General features: G+C 38.2%; 1 long non-coding RNA gene and 1 pseudogene across 1 annotated transcript; one reads left to right on the forward strand and one right to left on the reverse strand.

Annotated features, from left to right (window-relative positions):
* Positions 1–3,939: 3,939 nt before the first annotated feature.
* Positions 3,940–21,073, forward strand: LOC126604966 (probable mannitol dehydrogenase; annotated as a pseudogene).
* Positions 18,799–20,375, reverse strand: LOC126604967 (uncharacterized). Its single transcript, XR_007616793.1, has 2 exons — positions 19,591–20,375; positions 18,799–19,433 (listed from the first exon to the last, which is right to left on the reverse strand). It is a non-coding gene; the product is annotated as an uncharacterized LOC126604967 (long non-coding RNA).
* Positions 21,074–22,558: the final 1,485 nt, after the last annotated feature.

Consider the following 22,558-nt stretch of genomic DNA (forward strand, 5'->3'; position numbering starts at 1 on the left):
ATTTATCCATAACCGTTTATTCTCATAACCGCATAACTGTTCACACGAGCTGGATTACGTCTGATTGTTGTTGATAGTGGCTGATCATCTTCTATGTCAGCATGTTCAACATTTGGAGGTTGAGGAAATTCATCACTTGTCGATGCCTCAATGATTTTCTCAGTGGGTGAGACATCACTTTCATAAAGAGAGGCAATTTGTGTTGCTTGGGCTTTAAGAAAAAGACATGCATTGTTCGGCAAAGGAAACAATTCAAGGAGGGACTCCCCCTCACTTGAAACATCAAGTTTTATGTTATAATAAGGATATGACTCTAGAAACTTTACATCCTTTAATTTTCTCAAAATAAGGTTAAAGCACTCGTAACCCTTTTGAGATAATGGATCACCAAGGAAAATGCACTTGTTAGCCCTAAGGTCCAGTTTGTCCCTATGCTGACATTAAATGTGCATTAAACAAATGCATCCAAATACTTTGAAGTTATCAACTTTTCTTCCTTTAAGCACTTTCATAGGTGACTTCAATCAAAGAACTTTAACATGTTAATGAGGTAGGTTGCAGTCAAGACACCTTGAGGCCAAAATCTTTTAGGAACATTCATTTGTATCATCAAATCTCTCGTTGTCTTAAGTAAGTCAAGATTTTTCCTCTCGGCCAAGCCCACCACAACTTGTTTGATGCATGATTCCATGAGTGTTCAAATTTTGCTGCATGTTATGAGACGTGTATTCGATGCATTATCAAACTATAATGTTTTAATTTTAGAATCAAAATGGTTGTTTACAAGGTTATGAAAATCCTTAAATATTTCAATGACTTCACTCTTAAATTTCAGAAGATATAACCAAGTGACTCTTGAAAAATCATCAACAAAAGTAACAAAGTATTTATAGCCATCAAAGGATCCAACAAATGGTCCCCATACATTCGAGTGTACAAGTTCAAACACTTTACTGGTCTTAATGGAGGATAAACCAAGAGCAAGTCTAGTGAACTTAGACATATGACAAGTGTCTGCTAATCTTTGATGCCATAACTGTTTATCTTATGCTAGAATTGAATTGACACAGAAACCTTTGGGTAGTTGAAAAACAAGGGTATATATAAAGTACTTGACTCGATACGGTTGAGATTAGATTGATCTTGTCTTTCCCTAATATTTTGACACTTTCTCCATTTGCAACAAACACATGTAAAGGTTTGGAAAAAAATTTCAAACTTATAGAGTTTAGAAATTTGGTTTGTCATATGGTATGTGGCACCGGAATCAATGACCTATAAGTCATGCATATTGTTCAAATTTTAGAGCAGTTTAGATATCTTGATGGTCAACCAATAATCTAGCGAACTTTCCTAGCAATGCTATTGAATTTCCTTCACTTGAAGTGGAAGCTTCATCATTATTCTTCTTACTTTAGATGTACATAGTAAACTCGCTAATGAGGGCTGTTGGATTTAAGGACAACTGCATTAGTAAGTCAGTCACTTCAAGAAAGAAAGAAGCAGCATGGTTGACTTTGTACACAATGTGTTGTGGCTTCTTCTAAACTCCTTTATCAAACTTCATGAACTCTGGCTTTAATTCTGGGTGAAGGATCCAACAACGATTCTTGACATGTTCTGTTACATTGTAGTGATGACATTTCAAGTGAGGGTTCTTACACTTGCAAATGAGGGTTGCTATGGGTTTATGAGTATGTGAAAGGTCTTCATATATGTGACTACAAAGGTCTTCATATTCAGACCCCAAGCTGAACAAAAGTTGGAAGATTTTGTCTCCTTCAACTCTTTTCAACAGCACTACAACTTTAGTGGTATGGAACGATATACTTTAAGTTCATTCCACATACCTTTCATGCTTCCGAGCAGTTGGACAAATGGCTTCCCATTTTGCTGTAAGTTTGTAACGTCTCTCTTCAATTGAAACACTCGAGCAACATTGTTTTGATCTCCATACATCTCTTTGACTACAACCTTGAATAACTGAATATCTTAACCAACTTTCATTCCATGGAATTAAGAAGCCAAGACATGACAATTTGATCCTTGCTAAGCCATGTTTCATATGTTGGAAATGTAACTTCAGGGACTTAAATGCTTCCATTGATGAATCTCAGCTTTGATCTTCCACCTAGGGCCAGGGAAAAAGCCTTTGACCAAGACTACAAATAATTGAATTCATTTAAATAGAACTGAACTCAACTTTTGGTTTGGGTTTGCATCTACATCTGATTGATTGAAAGAAGACGAAACATGACAGCTTTTAGCCTTAGACCCAAATGGGTTATCTTCAGCCATTGTTGAAGAAGAAACAATGAACAAACACCAGTATTGTAGAGGCATGTTATTCTACTTACTTTGATACCATGTTGATTTCCCAATTGTATTGTTGTATTTCATTCATGGAAACATTATAGGAGATACAAGGTATATAAACCAAGAGAGGTCATCATACATGATGACTAATCCCTTAAATCATGCCCCTAGCTATTAGGCTTAAACTAAAACATAAAGAGACAGCTCCTTGAATCAAGAAGTTGACTAATTGGTAATTGTAATCTACAAGTAATTTGAAATTACTAATCATAAGAAAGTTGACAAGATAAAGGTAGCCCATAAATTAAGCAATGATCATCCCATAACGTGCTGGATAAAAAGGCGATAGTTGACCAAACCCTAAGTATCTAGGAACCCTAATAACCTAGTGAACTTCAGAGAACATATTCCGACAATATTTTTCTTGTGTAGGTACCACCCGCTCCTCATTGTTGATAACCGGAGATAGTGTTGTTGTACTTCTTAACATGGATTGAAGATTGCTTGTTAGAAGGCTCCACATTCTCTGCTCAAATAAGGGAGGAAGAAGGTAATTGTGGAATCAGACGTGTCAAAGCTTATTGAGACTATTTAAGGTAAAAGGGTGGTTGTTCATAATATCCAGACTTTAACTACCGTTGTAGACACTATTAGTTTTCTTTTTACACTAAGATCATGTAATATGGCTGCTCACGCCATGGCCTCTTATGCTTTTCTAAGAGGTGGCAGTCTCCCCACTTTTTAAGCACGATGTAAACATTGTTAGAGTCAATCAAATACAGGCCGAAAGGCCATCTTTGAGAAATTAATAAGTACCCAAGCCAAAGCCCAAGGTCCATGGGTTAGGCCCAAATCTTATTTAACTATAAAAGTACTTCTACTTAAGATTGTGGCTAATGTGGGATTAATGATCCCCTAAGTACTTTTAAAGCCTAGAAAGTTGAAGGGTTGCTGGAGGCAGCCAAGGGTTGCATGCCCAGCAGAAAGAAAACCCAAGCACAAGCCAAGTTCTCGTGCGCAATAGCAAGCCTAGAGGGTTGCTGTGGTCCAGACGTTGAAACAATATCGTTGTGGGGCGCATGCCCAAGCTGTAGACTTGGTGCAATGCGACTCGGTTGGAAGTCAGCTAGGCGTAGTATGACATCGATTTTCCCTTTTCTTTTTGTTTTTTGTTTTTCGATTTTAGGGTTTTCAAAATGAAAAAAAAATAATTCATGCTTCTATTATATGTATTGTATATTGCATATATATTGACAAATATATGCAATATACAATACATATAATAGTAAAAAAATAATAAACTAGAGTTCGTACATCATGGAAAATGTTGTTATGCATCAAGGCGTAGAAAAAATATTCGTCATACATAATGTAGAAATGTATTATTTGATTGTATATGGAATCAACCTACTAGAGGTTTCGGTCTATAATGCATTTACTTTCCTATTACTTTTGTGAAAAATCACTACTGTGACAAGCGTCCACATTTAAAAGGTCAAAAAGATAGTTGAGATGGCAAATCTAGTATTATATTAGTTCTGGCTTTGCGTACTGGCCCCGCCCCCTGCTTTTCTATATTTATACCGAAGCTTTAAGGATTCTAACCTTGTTGTGGAGCACTCAACACACATACTTGAGAGACCACACTTTCTCCTCACTCGCACTCAGGGCTTTAGAAATGGAAAAGGCTCTAGAACAAGAACATCCTGTGAAGGCATTTGGTTGGGCTGCCAGAGACGCATCTGGCTAGCTCTCTCCCTTTAGCTTCTCAAGAAGGTAATTATAAATATATTCAATCACTTGTTTTTCAGATTCTTAATTTATATATATTTTTCTTAATTTTTCCCTCTAGTTCTTGCTCTGAAAACCTTTGCGTGTGATATGATATGTGTGTATGTACAGACCAAGAGGTGATGAGGATGTGAGGTTTAAGGTGTTGTATTGTGGGATGTGCCACACTGATCTTCATAACATCAAGAATGAATGGGGGATCTCTATGTACCCTATGGTTCCTGGGTACGTACGTCTGTGTATATATATATAACCTTCAATCTAATCCATCTTGTTAATATATATTTTTTTATTTCCATTATATTCTTCACCTGATCTGTCATTTCAGTTCTATATATGCCTATGCCAAGACTTTATTATGCTTATATATATATGTTTTTTTTTCTTTGCTAAAAACACGATTTAGGAGAGGGAGCATAAAAATAAAAAATAAGAGGAAAACAAATAAAATAAAATTAACTTAGGGAATTTTAACGAAACACTCGGTACTGTTCACTTTAATGAAAAACCAAATTATTATTCTAAAAAGTCACTCTTGGTACTATTCACTTACAACACTTTTTTGTCATTTTGATTAAAACTCAAAATTTTCAAGTTTTTTTCCGTTAGTATTCATATTAACCTTAACACAATTATCTTCTTCTATTCCAGTAAATTAATACAAATAAACAGTTAGTTTAATCTATAAGTTATAGACTATATGTAAGATTTAATCTAAAAATCAACAAGTTATTAGGATCACAGATATAACAAATATAACTACAATAAACCAATCAAACTATTAAAGGGAAATAAACTTATCTTCCAAAGCGAAGGAAGAAGAAGTCATGATTGCTAGGGTTTCAAGGAGGAACTGGGTTCAAGAATACAACAGGACACGTAAAGCACCAAGTCGTGGCACTGCGTGTGCAATCCGACTTCTCCATCTTCTTCAACTGTCACATTGACGCATACCAAGACACCCTCTACACACAACCTTCTCCTCTCTGCAAAACTCAATGCTCTCCAAGTTATAGGTAATTGGAACAATAAGAGCGTGCTTTTGTGAGAGCAGTGGCTTGTGGTTTTTATACTACAAAATCTAGATTACCCTATAATAATCCTACAAGGAATACATGACCAAATCCTTGTACAAGTATGAGTTCTATTCTCAAGCCAATAGTAGAGTTTCAATCCAAACCAAAGTTGAATTAACTCTTATAAACACATTAAGACCTCTTTATACCAATATGAAATAACAATGATTATTACTAAACTGTGAGAATCACACTCATACTCTAACATTCTCCCACTTGAGTATGATTCACAATAGTAAATAATCATCTCAAATTCAATATAAAGGTGATCACATAAGTCATTCATCAACACACTAGTACATAGATACAACCAGCTTACATAAACCAAAACAATGAATTTATAATTGCCTCTGCAACACAAAATACAGATTTAACTTATAAATCACAATGTCCAGTTCATGTTCATATCAATGTATCTAAGCTCAAGAGTAAACCAAGACGTCTACTCCTACTCATATAGCCCAAACTAAAAAATACCAAACATTCTTGACAGTAGGCTCTTAAAATTGTTCATAATTGTATGAACATCACAGTTATATCAATCAACAGCTTTATCATATCACCAAATCTTTTGGATAACAAAAGCTTAACCTCACTACAACTTACCAAAGCATTTTAAAGTATTGAACTTAAGAATCTTTTCTGTTACATCGCAGAATTAACTCAAAAGTTACAACATACTTAATCTGCACTTTGTAATTATGTGAACCATTATAGCAAAACCAAACCAATTTGCTCCCACTTATCTAGGCCATACTCAACACAACCAAGTTAAGTACAAGTTAATAGCAACTATATTAACTAAAAATCATTCCAATACAATGAATGACTAATTAGAATCCATATGGAAACCAAATTCGTTTCCTTTTGAATGCTAACATAATAGGATCGTTCTCATTACTTAAACAAATTAAGTAACACAAATAATTCAACCAATTGCTTCAATAAAACCATAAACTGGTTTTTAAGCATCCATATGAATTATAATGGCTGGCCTAAATACTCTTAGCCTTATGCTTACATTCGAACATATGATTCTCCCACTTAAGCATAAGCAGAATATATTGCACAACCGATAAAGAAACCGGAGATATGAACCAATTGATTCCCGATTCCTTACCTATTGCATAATCTCATTTTAGTCATATACACCTAAACCATTATGCAAAACAGTCTATGTATCAAAAGATAGTCACAATCCATTCGGAAAAACTTATCTCACATAAATCCAAAATCACCAGTTTCAACAATGATCAAAATCAGAATAGCAAGCACAATATTTTTGCTTTCAATTTGATCTTAACTAGTTCAATATCTAGTTCAATATCCATCGAGCAAGATTAACCAAAATTTGATAATGTTTGGATATATATCACAACAATATTTCTTGATTAAAATGAGATAATCAAGACCACTATTTCTTCTAGAAAACTCGAAGTTCATCTTCCTCCCAATTTGTGATTTCAACCAAAATATAATAACGGAAGCATGCATCATGAACTCACAAATATACATATACATTAAGCATGCATCGATATATACATGATAAGATTAGTCGACAATAATCCAAATTAAAGATCTTCATGCCTTTAATTCATTGTCAACACCATCATCAATTATATACAGATTCGTAAGCAAGTCCTTAGAGAAAATAATGATAGCTGCATATCATTAATCTTATGAATTTCCAATAAGATGACAAAATAATTATTTGCTTTCCGATTCATAATAGAAAATATATTTTGTAAATGGCTAAAAGTTTATTGTCACAAGACTCATTATAGGCGGTCAATAAAACATCTACCTTATATATTCATCTGTTCATATATTTTCTTGTATGCATGCATGCATCAATATTCAGAGAAACTTATGCAAGTTTTATTTGATATAGATAAAGCCGCATGCCCATAATTACAACGTCTATGCACGAATGCTATCTCCATATATATACATATTTCATTCAAATATGCTATGATGTATAAATCACAAAGCAATTGGCATCCACTATATATATGCATTTATTTTTGTTGCTTCTCAATTAATCATTATCACGACATGGCTAGGAAAACTTATCTTCATGTTTTCCCATGAAAGCAAAACAAAACCATTTTTGATAATTACATGAGAATCATGAAGTCAGAAAAGTAATTATAAAAATAATTACACGTCTTGCTACCGCAAAATGGATGCCAACACAAAATTCTAGCAACAAAACCAAGCATTTTCAGGAGGTCAAGTTAGAGAGCAATGCACCTTAGCAGCCACTTTGAAAGACTTGTGATACATATAATTTCCCCGCCCCTCATTTAGTGCCTTCTGGAAGCACTGAGATGACGTTTCGAAATAAACCCTTGCTTCATTATCTCATCAAATTCTTTAATCCGAACCCCCCAAGCTTTGCAAATTCCCTAGCAGATTTGTATCTGCAGAAAAAAATAATACAACATGATCGAAATTCTGAATCCTAGACGAGTTGAGAGGCTCTGATACCACATGTAAGATTTAATATGAAAATCAACAAGTTACTAGGATCACAGATATAACAAATATAACTACAATAAACCAATCAAACAATTAAAGGGAAATAGAGGAAGAAGAAGCCATGACTGCTAGGGTTTCAAGGAGGAACTGGGTTCAAGAATACAACAGGACACGTAAAGCACCAAGCCGTGGCACTGCGTGTGCAATCCGACTTCTCCATCTTCTTCAACTGTCACATTGACGCATACCAAGACACCCTCTACACACAACCTTCTCCTCTCTGCAAAACTCAATGCTCTCCAAGTTATAGGTAATTGGAACAATAAGAGCGTGCTTTTGTGAGAGCAGTGGCTTGTGGTTTTTATACTACAAAATCTAGATTACCCTATAATAATCCTACAAGGAATACAAGACCAAATCCTTGTACAAGTATGAGTTCTATTCTCAAGCCAATAGTCAATCCAAACCAAAGTTGAATTAACTCTTATAAGCACATTAAGGCCTCTTTATACCAATCTGAAATAACAATGATTATTACTAAACTGTGACATTCACACTCATACTCTAACACTATAAAGATCGTTTTATAATGATAATCGCAAGTGATCCGCAAAGGGATCAAATTGGCTTAATCCATATTTTATTCGTTTATTATGTGGATTACCGATTTGTTATTTGTATCGAAAATAATCAAATTCGAATCGGATGAAATATCTTCAACATATAGAAAAACTTATCTTGAACATATAAGATTTGAATTGTATTTAAATTATAGTTTGAAAATGTCAATATAATATGGATCTTGGGTGTTATTTTGAAAATTTATCTGAATAAATTGCAATTCACTTATTTGATGATATGTAGGGCTCATCAACACATGTGATTCTCATCTTCATTAGAAGGGTAATATTAGAGAAATCAAAATTTTAAATCAAATATGCAAATCAAGTGATGTGTTACTAATAAAAAATAAGCATGTTAATCAACATTTAAGTAATAATTCAATTATCAACAACCACATCATTTGATGACAAATTATTACTTAAGTATTAAAATTAACGTGCTTATTTCTTATTGGCGACACATCATTTAGTTTATAAAATTTAGTTTAAAAATTTGATCTTATTATCGTTATTCTTATTAAAAAAATAATATAAAATATGATAAGAATAACATATTTGATAAGAAAATGTCAATTTATATCTTATTAATTTCATACACTCTCATCCTCTCGTATTTTGTGCTGTCATAGTTAAGCCGCATCAACATTTTATATTGATTTTTTTATAGAGATAATAAAACAAAAAATAATAGTAATATAAAATATTAACGTGATTTTACCGTGATCGTACAAATAGAAAAAGATAAGAGTATATAGAAACTGGAAGGGCATAGAAGCCAGGTCCTCACAAGTGAGCAATCAAATATGTGGTTTAGATGAATGATGTAAATGCAATGTCGAAAGTCCCCACACAATAATTGTACTGTGAAATGCTTTTCAGTGTTTGTCTCCATATAAATGCGTTTTGCATGTAATTCATTGGCAACTATTATATGGAGGCTTTGGAGACTCTTTTTGTAAATCTTGGTTCTAAAAGATGCTAGGTATTAGTCGGGCGAAAGATTAGGGCCTATTACCTAAGCAGTTAGACGGATTTAAATAAATCTATTATATTTCGTATAAATAAGTGTCAGTTTATACTTAAAAATATATATAATTTCATCATAAACTAGAAAATAGAATGATATAACACACACACATATATATTATGAAGTATTAGAATATAATGAAAACATGAGGAGCAAACATATAATGTATGTTTATTTAAGTGTTCAATAAGTCTTTTGCAATTTTTTGGAAACAATAAACTGCAAAAGGAAAGTTATATATTTTCTATCTAAGTGAGTTGCAACCTAAGCAGGTGTCTAGACGGGTTTAGGAGGGCTAGGCGGGTGCCTAGGCGGTCTAGGCGGTCTAGGCGGACGCCTCAGCAGGTCTAGGCACCTTTTCTTAATTTTCAAATACCTAGGCATTAATTGGGACGATGACTAGTTGCCTAGCGCCTAAGCAGGGATTTTTAGAACAATGGTGTAAATGCGTTTTACATGTAATGCATTGGCAACTACTGGTTAAAAGTTGGCCTTGAGGAACTAAAAAGACATATTGGACTAAATTAACTTTCGATGATTCGGTCCACTGTATATTTCACTAACTTTCGTTGAATTACAGCGTGCTACACATAATTACACATTTTTTGAATCACATTATTGTTAGTCTATTGTGAGGTTAAGTCGACCATCTTTTCCTTAGTGGATAATATCATTTGTTTAAAAAAAAAACAATTATTAGTCAACTAATTAAATCACATTATTAGGCACGGAACACCTGTTTTATAACCAGCACTACACCTCTTAAGATGTTTTAAACATGTTTAAAAATAGAGAAAATAATATTTGATAAACAATTGATTGAATCACATTATTGCTAGCCCATTGTGAGGTACTAATTATAAAAAAAAGCAGCACAAAAAAATTTAATTATAAAAAAAATACTATTTATGTGACGAAAATATCCCTGCATTATTTGATGCATTATTTTGGGCTGCTTTTTAAATTGTTTTGTTTGGAGGTCATTTTTGTCCAATTATTTTTGGTGAAGCCTGTGACCCCAAATGGGGCAGTTGACTTTATATAGTAGTATAGATTCCTTATTGACAAGGTATTGACACATACACGAGATATTTTCAGTATAGTTTGAATACAAACTAGTACATCAAACATTACAATACACATCAAAGAACATTTAAAAGTATATTTTTTGTATTTGTATTATTACATGTAGTGTACCAGTTTGTGTTATGGGCAAAGAGAAAAACCTCTCCATGTACGTCGATAGATTATTTGGTATAAGCAACCTTTTATGAACCATTTATAGTTTTTTCATTATGGCCGTATATTACTAAAAAGGTCGTAAAGGTCGTACTCAGTGCACAAGGCTCCCGCTTTACGCAGGGTCTGGAAGAGATGAATGTCGGCTAGCCTTACCCCCATTTATGCCAAACTACTAAATAATTTTTTTTTTCTTTTCTTATATATAACAATATATTTACACTTAAAGATGAGAAAATAAAATTAGTATCTAAATCATTTACAATACACTTAAAGATGAGAAAATATATTTACATTTAGGAACGTGGAATATAGGAACCTTAACGGGAAAATCTATGGAAGTAGTGGAAGTTATGGTGAGGAGAAGGATAAATATTATGTGCCTACAAGAAACTAAGTGGGTTGGTAGTAAGGCAAAGGATCTAGAAAACTCAGGGTTTAAACTTTGGTATTCAGGCACAAATAGAACGAGAAACGGTGTTGGCATCATCGTGGACAAGACCTTGGTACAAGATGTTGTAGATGTCAAGAGGGTAGGAGATAGAATCATGGCAATCAAGATTGTAATAGGACAAGAACTTATCAATGTGATTAGTGCGTACGCACCTCAAGTAGGGTTGGATACGAGTTCGAAGGAGAAATTTTGGGAAGATCTTGGAGACTTGGTGCAAGGAATTGCTCAGACGGAGAAGTTATTTATAGGAGGAGATTTAAATGGACACGTGGGCAGGGAGACAGGCAACTATGGAGGTTTTCATGGTGGCCATGGTTTTGGGGAGAGAAACGAGGATGGGGAAGCTATCTTGGATTTTGCAATGGCATATGATCTCTTCTTAGCCAACACCTTCTTTAAGAAGAGAGAAGAACATGTGATCACCTACAAGAGTGGGTCGTCAAAAACACAAATAGATTTTCTTCTAATGAGGAAAGGGGATCGTATAACTTGTAAGGATTGCAAAGTTATACCAGGAGAGAGCGTGGCTAATCAACATCGCTTGTTGGTGATGGATGTACATATCAAAAGAGTAAGACAAAAGAACAAGACTTGGAAGTGCCCAAGGATTAGATGGTGGAATCTAAAAGAAGAAAAACAAGTCATTTTCAAAGAGAAGGTAATCACCCAATGTGTGTGGGATAGAGAGGGGGAAGCTAGCCAAATGTGGGATTCCATGGCTAGTTGTATCCGAAAAGTAGCGAAAGAGGTATTAGGAGAGTCCAAGGGCTTTGCCCCACACCAAAAGGAATCTTGGTGGTGGAATGAGGAGGTACAAACAAAGGTGAAGGCTAAGAAGGAATGTTGTAAAGCCTTATACAAGGAGAGGACCGATGAAAATGGTGAAAGGTATAGAAAAGCGAAGCAAGAGGCGAAGAAAGCTGTCAGAGAAGCTAAGTTAGCGGCTTACGACGATATGTATAAACGACTAGATACCAAAGAAGGAGAGTTGGATATCTATAAACTATCTAGAGCAAGGGAAAAGAAGACAAGGGACCTAAACCAAGTGAGGTGCATCAAGGATGAGGATGGAAAGGTTCTTGCTACAGAGAACGCGGTTAAAGACAGATGGAGAGGTTATTTTCATAATCTTTTCAATGAAGGACATGAAATGAGTGCTTCTTTAGGGGAGTTGAGTAACTCAGAAGAGTGTAGAAACTACTCTTTTTATCGTCGAATCCGGAAGGAAGAAGTGGTTGTAGCTTTGAAGAAGATGAAGCATAAAAAAGCAATAGGCCCAGACAATATACCAATCGAAGTGTGGAAACTTTTGGGAGAGACAGGTATAACATGGCTCACTGACCTTTTCAATAGGATTTTGAAAACGAAGAAGATGCCAAATGAGTGGCGAACGAGCACTTTGGTGCCTATCTACAAGAATAAGGGCGACGTACAAAATTGCATGAACTATAGGGGTATTAAGCTAATGAGTCATACAATGAAGCTCTGGGAGAGAGTCATTGAGCATAGATTGAGGCAAGAGACACGGGTTTCAGACAACCAATTCGGGTTCATGCCAGGGCGCTCAACCATGGAGGCAATCTATCTCTTACGAAGATTGATGGAAAGATATAGAGATGGGAAAAAGAATTTACACATGGTCTTTATAGATTTGGAAAAAGCGTATGATAGGGTCCCAAGAGACATTCTTTGGAGGATTTTAGAGAAGAAAGGAGTACGAGTAGCATATATCCAAGCTATAAAGGATATGTATGAAGGAGCAAAGACTGCCGTAAGAACTCATGAAGGACAAACCGAAAGCTTTCCCATAACTGTAGGATTACATCAAGGCTCATACTTAAGTCCTTACCTTTTTGCGTTGGTAATGGATGAGTTAACAGGACATATTCAAGATGATATTCCTTGGTGTATGCTTTTCGCAGACGATATAGTGTTGATAGATGAAACTCAGGAAGGGGTAAATGCAAAGCTTAACCTTTGGAGAGAAGTGTTGGAATCTAAAGGTCTTCGCTTAAGCCGATCAAAGACAGAATATATGGAGTGCAAGTTCAGTGCAAATGGAGGCCAAAACGAGTTAGGGGTGAGGATCGGAGATCAAGAAATACCAAAGAGCGACCGTTTTCGTTACCTAGGATCTATCTTGCAAAAGAACGGAGAATTAGATGGAGATCTCAACCATAGAATACAAGCTGGATGGATGAAGTGGAAGAGTGCATCCGGCGTGTTGTGTGACCGCCGTATGCCACTGAAGCTCAAGGGAAAATTTTATAGGACGGCAATAAGGCCGGCGATGCTGTATGGCACAGAATGTTGGGCGGTGAAACATCAACACGTACACAAAATGGGTGTAGCGGAGATGAGGATGCTTCGTTGGATGTGTGGGCACACGAGAAAGGATAAGATTAGGAATGAGGATATCCGGGGTAAAGTAGGAGTAGCCGAAATTGAAGGAAAGATGAGAGAAAATCGGTTACGGTGGTTTGGACATGTGCAAAGAAGGCCTACTGACGCTCCGATTAGAAGATGCGACTATGGGACAGAGGTTCAGGGCCGAAGGGGTAGAGGAAGACCTAGGAAAACTTTGGAAGAGACTCTAAGAAAAGACTTAGAGTACTTGGATCTAACGAAGGACATGACACAGGATCGAGCACAATGGCGTTCTAAGATTCATATAGCCGATCCCACTCAGTGACTTGGATTTTCCAAGTCTCCAACCGAGAAGTTTTCCTCACTCGGGAAATTAAGGGAACACTACCCCAACCTACATGCTCCACTCAGAAAGCTTCAACATACAAGTTTCAACAAAAGAAAATTCAAAGAACTTAGCGAAGAAGGCTTTGGTGTATTTAACACAATACGTTGAAATGAAGGAAAGCTTATTTATTGATATCCCCGATAAGCTACAAATATGTACATATACATGAGTCAAAATAAACACACAAGAGGGAGCCTTCACAAAGGTTGCTTAGGAGAAGTCTCAGCAGTCGGTAGAGCCCCAGAAAGAGAAGGCACCGGAGGGGGATCATTTGGAGCCTCAGTACTGGACAGAACCCTAGAAGGAGGAGGCATCAGAGGTTGATCATTCGGAGCTTCATTACGCGGTACAGCTCCAGAAGACGAAGGCAATAAATGCCTTTGGAACAAACCCACAAATCTCTGATGATCAAGTAAAACCTGACCATCAGTTTCCTTCATCTGGTCAAGCTTCCTCTTCATGTTTGTAGCATAGTCATGTGCGAGCCGGTGCAACTGTTTATTCTCATGCTTGAGCCCTCTAATCTCCTGTTTGAGACTCATCACTTCAGCCGCCAATGATTCAACTTGGCGGGTTCGAGCAAATAGGCGTTGGGCCATATTAGACACAGAACCTGCACACTGAACACTGAGAGCCAGGGAATCCTTAACAGCTAACTCATCAGACCGTTTGGAAAGTAGTCTGTTATCTTTAGGAGTGAGAAGGTTCCTGGCCACCACCGCAGCGGTCATATCATTCTTCATCACGGAATCCCCAACGGTAAGAGGACCAGTAGGGGAGACGAAGGATGGGCGCCATATGTTGTCTGGAGAAGGCGGGGCTGTCTCTTCAACAAGGTTCAAGTCAAAACGACGGTCGGAGGGGCCAGACATTTTCAAAGGTGTTGAAGAGAGAAGAGGTCGGACAAATCAAGATCTTAGAAGTGCAAGAATGAAGCTTCTACTGGTGGAGATTCAAGTGTGCTTTGGAACTTAATGCCAGCCCCTATAAAAATCTGCACTCGACGGAGCTTCAGAAATCGAAGAGGCGCCTGCTCAGAAATCGAAGAGGCGTTTGCTTTCTCAAAAGCTGGGCTGCTTAGAGATCACGAGGGTTGATCTCAGAAATCGAAGAGGCGTTTGCTTTCTCAAAAGTTGGGCTGCTCAAAGACCACGAAGGCCGATCTCAGAAATCGAAGAGGCGCTCGCTTTCTCAAAAGCTGGGCTCCCCAGAGACCACGAGGGCCGATCTCAGAAATCGAAGAGGCACCTACTTTTCCAGCCTTGTCAGCACCTGTCACACGCACACTCAGCTTTGCGGAAATTATGGGCATTCTGTAGAAGACTTCTGGGGAAGTAGAAAACACATGAATCTTACTGTTCAATCACCCACTTCCCACACGCAACAATAGCTCATGGGTACCACAGATAACTTTGCCAAAGTTCTCTGCCAAAGTTGAGCACGTGAAGCTTGCAGCTCCCACTACATCGCTCTGACCAAGAAGGGTAAAAGAATAGCAAAGAAACAGCACTAACAAAGTTTAGACCCATAAATTTTGAAGGTCTAGCTACCATATTATTACCCACAAGGGTAAAGGAACAGTACCACTGCTGGATAATTGGAAAGTCCCTGTGTGTCAACCTCTGTGCTTCGTGGCAAGGTAGACTAGCAAACATGCCCAACCTTTACTCACATTCGAGAAAACACTCCCAATAAGATTGCTTGCTCCAAAATCGAAGAGGCACCGTCCTCCGAATCTCGAGAGCCAGACTCCCAACATGACTACTTTCTTAAAAATCGAAGAGAGGGTAAAGGAACAGTACCATTGCTGGATAATTGGAAAGTCCCTGTGTGTCAACCTCTGTGCTTCGTGGCAAGGTAGACTAGCAAACATGCCCAACCTTTACTCACATTCGAGAAAACACTCCCAACAAGATTGCTTGCTCCAAAATCGAAGAGGCACCGCCCTCCGAATCTCGAGAGCCAGACTCCCAACATGATTACTTTCTCAAAAATTGAAGAGACACTGCTCCCCTAATCTTCGAGAGCCAGACCCCCAGCATGATTGCTTTCTCAAAAATCGATGAGGCATCGTTCTCCGAATCAATCGAAGAGGCGCTCGCTTTCTCAAAAGCTGGGCTGCTCAGAGACCACGAGGGCCGATCTCAGAAATCGAAGAGGCACCTACTTTTCTAGCCTTGTCAGCACCTGTCACACGCACACTCAGCTTTGCAGAAATTATGGGCATTCTGTCGAAGACTTCTGGTGAAGTAGAAAGCACATGAATCTTACTGTTCAATCACCCACTTCCCACACGCAACAATAGCTCATGGGTACCACAGATAACTTTGCCAAAGTTCTCTGCCAAAGTTGAGCACGTGAAGCTTGCAGCTCCCACTACATCGCTCTGACCAAGAAAGGTAAAAGAATAGCAAAGAAACAGCACTAGCAAAGTTTAGACACATAAATTTTGAAGGTCTAGCTACCATATTATTACCCACAAGGGTAAAGGAACAGTACCACTGCTGGATAATTGGAAAGTCCCTGTGTGTCAACCTCTGTGCTTCGTGGCAAGGTAGACTAGCAAACATGCCCAACCTTTACTCACATTCGAGACAACACTCCCAACAGGATTGCTTGCTCCAAAATCGAAGAGGCACCGCCCTCCGAATCTCGAGAGCCAGACTCCCAACATGATTACTTCCTCAAAAATCGAAGAGACACTGCTCTCCGAATCTCGAGAGCCAGACCCCCAGCATGATTGCTTTCTCAAAAATCGATGAGGCATCGTTCTCCGAATCTCGAGAGCCAGATACCACAGACCACTTTTTCAAAGTGCTCTGACAGAGTTAAAACATGTGAAACTGGCAGCTCCCACTACCGTGCTATGACCAAGCAGGGTAAAGGAATAGCATTACTACTTGTTGTTAGGGAGACTCCTATATATGTCGACCTCCATCCCCAACGGACAGGCAGACCTGCAAAAATGCTCAACCCTTCATTATATCTGAGAGGGCACTCCCAACGAAGCCTTTCGAAATATTCAGCTTTCTTTCCCCCCGATAATACCTCTGCAAACAAGCTATACTAGAGCAAGAATATCTCATATCATCAGGGTTAAAAGCAAGAGTATCCCATATCATGCTTTTTCCCTGTCTTTTCCTTTGGTCTTGTTTTTACCTGCAAGACAAGGAGAAAGAGAGCAATCAGTCAGCACTTGGAATCAAGCTTCCAGCCAGGAACTGACTGCCTGGAACCCCTTACCTGATTACTTACCTGGCATTGCTCTCGAGTACTCATCTTCAACATCTTATGTTTCCAGGGAAGATTCCGCATCTGCTTGAGGAACAGATAGGGCAAGTGCGAAGGATACAAGGAAGCATGTGGAGACAAGCGTAACAGCACACGTGCCGATACATCCATTACTCTATCAAAAGCAAAAGTATCCCATATCAGCAGGGTGGAACGTACTCTAGATTTGATGGACTTGTTTTGACCCTCAAATTCTTCAGTCGGCCTTATACTTTGGAGGAAACCAGAAAACCCTCCAGCTCAGTTCAAGAATAAGCCTGTGGAAAGTTACTTCTTCAAAAGCAAAAGTATCTCATATCATCTCTTCTCATTTTTCTTCTCTTTATCCTTCATGCTGCTGCAAGATGGGGAGAAGGTGAACAATCAGTCGGAGCTCTGATTGCTTACCTTGTCTGTCACCTCTTTCAGCAGACCCCCTAGCTCGGCGACTTAGGGGACTCCTACTACATGGTTTGTATCGCGCTTGACCAAGCCTGAAACTACAAGTAAGCTTCAAGTGAAATTGATACATTACCTTGTGCATCTCCACCAGTTAAAGATACCACCCCTGGATGGAGGAAGAGTACTTCCAGAGAAGATGCCACATCTACTTATGAGACAGATAAGGCAAGTCAAGACGACACCACACTCCGATATTTAGAAGTTTCGTGATTACGAGATCATTCTCCCACAATATTTCCGAATGTCATTTGTACTAAATCATTCACTTGTACTCACTAAAGGAGAGCTTGAACCTATGTACTTGTGTAAACCCTTCACAATTAATGAGAACTCTTCTATTCCGTGGACGTAGCCAATCTGGGTGAACCACGTACATCTTGTGTTTGCTTTCATATCTCTATCCATTTATATACTTATCCACACTAATGACCGGAGCAATCTAGCGAAGATCACAAAAAGCGACCGTTTTCGCTACCTAGGATCTATCTTGCAAGAGAACGGAGAATTAGATAGAGATCTCAACCATAGAATACGAGCTGGATGGATGAAGTGTAAAAGTGCATCCGGCGTGTTGTGTGACCGTCGTTGGCCACTGAAGCTCAAGGAAAAATTTTATAGGACGGCAATAAGGCCAGCGATGTTGTATGGCACAGAATGTTGGGCGGTGAAGCATCAACACGTACACAAAATAGGTGTAGCGGAGATGAGGATGCTTCGTGGGATGTGTGGGCACACGAGAAAGGATAAGATTGGGAATGAGGATATCCGAGGTAAAGTAGGAGTAGCCGAAATTGTAGGAAAGATGAGAGAAAATCAGCTCCGGTGATTTGGACATGTGCAAAGAAGGCCGACTGACGCTCCGGTTCGAAGATGTGACTACGGGACAGAGGTTCAGGGCCGAAGGGGTAGAGGAAGACCTAGGAAAACTTTGGAAGAGACTCTAAGAAAAGACTTAGAGTACTTGGATCTAACGGAGGACATGACACAAAACCGAGCGCAATGGCGTTCTAGGATTCATATAGCCGACCCCACTTAGTGGGAAAAGGCTTTGTTGTTGTTGTTGTTGTTGTAATACCTCTCACAAGTAAACATAAATACTGCTATAGGCGAATCATAGTAAGGGCCTGCAGGCCCCCGCTCCCCACCCCCCGCGGCTTTAGTTTAAGTCTATTATATACCTGGCACAATTTTATGCTTTGTGGTACAAATTTATTCTTGTGGCTCCCCTATTTTCAATTTTGGTTCCGTCCCGAATACTACTTTCTTAAAAAAAAAAAGAGGAAAATCATTATACAGTAGTACTATTAAAAAAAAATTAAATCATTGCAACTTTTTTCTCTACAAAAACTCTTCTCGAGTGCTCTAACATGCATATATAGCATGTGGGCAATATTTTGATATGTATATATCCAAAACAAGTAACGATAAAATAAACTTGGATTTTAATTTGCTAATTTTCAGGCATAAGATTGTGGGGGAAGTGACAGAAGTGGGAAGCAAGGTGAATAAAGTGAAAATAGGAGACAAAGTGGGTGTAGGTTGCATGGTTGGTGCTTGCCATGCCTGCGAGAGCTGTAACAGCAATCTTGAAAACTACTGCCCCAAAATGATTCTTACCTAAAATTCCCTTTACCCCGACGGAACTGTCACATATGGAGGTTACTCGGACACAATGGTCGCCAATGAGCGCTACATTGTTCATTTCCCCGAGAACCTGACCTGCCACTTGATGCTGGTGCTCCTCTACTATGTGCTGGGATCACAGTGTATAGTCCCCTGAGATATTTTGGCTTATCTGAGCCTGGTAAGCATGTTGGCATTGTAGGCCTTGGCGGGCTTGGTCACACCGGTGTGAAATTTGCTAAGGCGTTTGGGTCAAAAGTGTCTGTGATTAGTACCTCCCCTGGCAAGAAAGATGACGCTCTGAAGAAACTTGGGGCTGATTCATGTTGGAGAACAATTCAGAAATAAACAATATAACAGAAATAAACAAAACTTGAAATTCACAATTTTATTTCACAAAAAGTACTTGCTATACAGAATGAAAAGTATACAATAAATACATAAATTAATATAAGAATATCAACAGTACTAACTTGATTACAGAAGGTAGAGGTTAGCGTAAAAGCTATGTCATTCGAACAGTAATTCCGTCCCACTCTTGTGCTTGTGGTTCTATAACGTCTGCTCGACCAGGATACAACTACCTAATCCTACAACCCGCATTGGATTATAGAATTCTAGCGAATTGCTTTGTGTGTTTACTCTCTCCGGAAAGTTTGTACGGAAGAAAAGGAAGAAGAAAAGATGAAAAATGATGAACTGAGGACTCCAGTTATATAGGCTCTTTCATACCTCTTCAAATACCTTTTGGATGTATCTGAAGCTTTACAACTCTCTACAAAAGGTTGTATCTTTAATCAAAACGTTTTTAATTAATTTAATTAAAAACTTAATTCGAAATTAAAACTAATTGATTAGATTAATTTTAATTCTTAGGCCCTTGTCTTGATTAATTAATATTAATTAATATTAATATTATGGTATAATCATCAAGCCCAATCCACAGAAATGGTGGCCCAAGCCTCAATTCCCATTCCAAGGGGTCCAACACATAACTAATATTGTAGAAGACAAAACATATATAAAGGTACTTTGGAATCTTGTTTTCACCATTGTGGGACAAGAGTCTCAAAACTTCGTGGTTAGCTGCGACCAGGAGCAAATGAAGGTTAATTTCTAGCCAATTTAATTATGATGATATGTTTGGTCGTTTTGCTCTCACTAAATTAGTCCTCTTATATATTTTTTTTTCAAGTAACTAGAGGACTAAGCGAGATTAGTTCATCAGTGTATGATGAGTTTCAATTGCAGGCTGCCATAGGCACATTGGATGGCATCATCGACACAGTCTCAGCTGCGCATCCCATTGTGCCCTTACTTGGTCTTTTGAAGCCCCATGGGAAGCTTATTCTGGTGGGTGTACCAGAAAAGTCACTAGATCTCCATGTGTTTCCTTTAATCATGGGTAAGTATAAAACTCCTGGATAATTTGACTTGTATATTATCTCGTACATTATTTCGGCCTAGAATCTAAAATGATTATCAAAATGTGAATCTAGGAAGAAAGTCTGTGGCCGGTAGTGGAATCGGAGGCATGAAGGAGACCCAGGAAATGATTGATTTTGCAGCAAAACACAACATAACGGCGGAGGTTGAAGTTAACTCAATGGATTACGTGAACACAGCAATGGAGCGTCTTGCTAAGAATGATGTAAGATACCGATTTGTCATTGATGTTGCAAACACACTGGCTGCTAGCGAAGCTTGAAGACTCAAGAAGGGGAATAATGAAAGTTGTTGTAAGGTCTTAAGTAACTACATTTCATCCACGTAGGTTGATTTGTGCCTGGCACGTTTATTTTGTTTGTATTGGCCATTTAATATTTCAAATAAGAAAGTATATGGGACGACGCCACCAGTCTAAATCACGCCTAAACTTTGACATATGAGCTATTTCAGCCGAATTCTATCATTTACCTGTTTTATTAGCATTATGATTTTCCAAGTTTTTCAGTATTTTGTTATTGGTGTAATTCGTTTCGTATTTGAACTCCTAAAAAATCTAGAGTTGACCGGCATTTTTAAATCTCCTTTAAGACGCTATGGTGTATTATCTTTCATATTTTCAATCAATAAATTTTGAGATTATCTTATATTTTCAGTAAATTTCAATTTACTTTTTTCTCTGTGAATTTCAATTTACTTTTTTCTCTGTGAATTTCAATTTACTAATTTTTTAGAGTAATTTTTGCAAGGATAATCTATGAATCAAGACTTTCAAAATAAGTGGTTCGGATTGTTGAAGTTCGATGTAGAGTGAGTCCCTGTTGACTCTAAAAACTAGCAAGCCTACGTGGCGCATAAGCCGAGTAATTAATAAGCTAACTACGTCATTCAGTTAACTGCGGGGTTTGCCAACTATTCGGCTGAGTTCGGCTGGGGAGTAATGTGGCGTTGGGCGCGTCGCTGATTTCTTGATCTTACGACTGCGGCCGGGGACGGAACACGTCTCGACCTTCGGGTTCTAAAGCCTGAAGACCAGGCTGCTAGTTTCTTCGAAGTTCACAAATCGTCAGTGTCGGGTTTGGTCTCGGTAATTATATTCATGAGAGTATAATTACCTAGTAAATGTGGTTCGGCCGTCAGAATGTCGAACTCTAAAATGTACTTGTGAATATCTAATCATAAAATAAAACTTGGCTTTCAATGTGCCGAGCCTAATAACCTAGTAACTCTTCACTTCGTTGAGAAGGTTGATGAGATGACCTCCACCAACATGGACTCAGAAATCCTTGTCGACCGAGGCTTGGATAAATAACCAGTCGACCTCGAAGCAGTGCTGTCTATCCAAACTGAAGGTGCTCATCGGTCAGCTGATTCTACAGCTCCAGTACTGTCTATTCAAACTGAAGATGCCACCGGTTGCCTTCACAGTGTTATCTATCCAAACTGTAGATGTGTTGGCTGAAATTAAGGGGTAGAGGAAAAAATCTCAAGGTTGTTGAAAAGCTTTGCGCAGGGCAATTTGTGTGTTGATTTAGAGGGGACCTGAATGATGCACTCCCTTCTCTATTTATAGCAGCAAACCCCCCGTATGGCTAAACTAGAAATGTACTCGGATTAGAACTCCTTAATCTAATCTGATTAGGTTCCGGATAATCCTAACCCCTATAGGAATTTGAACCAAGCTCCTTAACGAACCAAATTCATCCCCTAATTCTAAGCATCTTCAGCTTTAAGACTCCTTGTTGCATTAGGGTTCGACTACCTCACCCTTATCTAAACCAATCCTCTTAGCAACAAGATTCGATCGACCTTGACTGGACAGCCCATGACAAGATTCTAGATGAATGTTACAGCCCTTGACAGCACGACCTCTCACCTCTGTTAGTTTTCTTGACACAAGGCAGCTCCTCATCATGACTGTCCATCTTCAACAATGCGTACTCGCATGTTCGAGGCGTGCAGACACCGAAACGTCTCTTCGTCACAAACTTCGTC

This window comes from Malus sylvestris, chromosome 15 (assembly GCF_916048215.2).
Source record: "Malus sylvestris chromosome 15, drMalSylv7.2, whole genome shotgun sequence".
In the NCBI taxonomy this organism is placed as follows: Eukaryota; Viridiplantae; Streptophyta; class Magnoliopsida; order Rosales; family Rosaceae; genus Malus; species Malus sylvestris.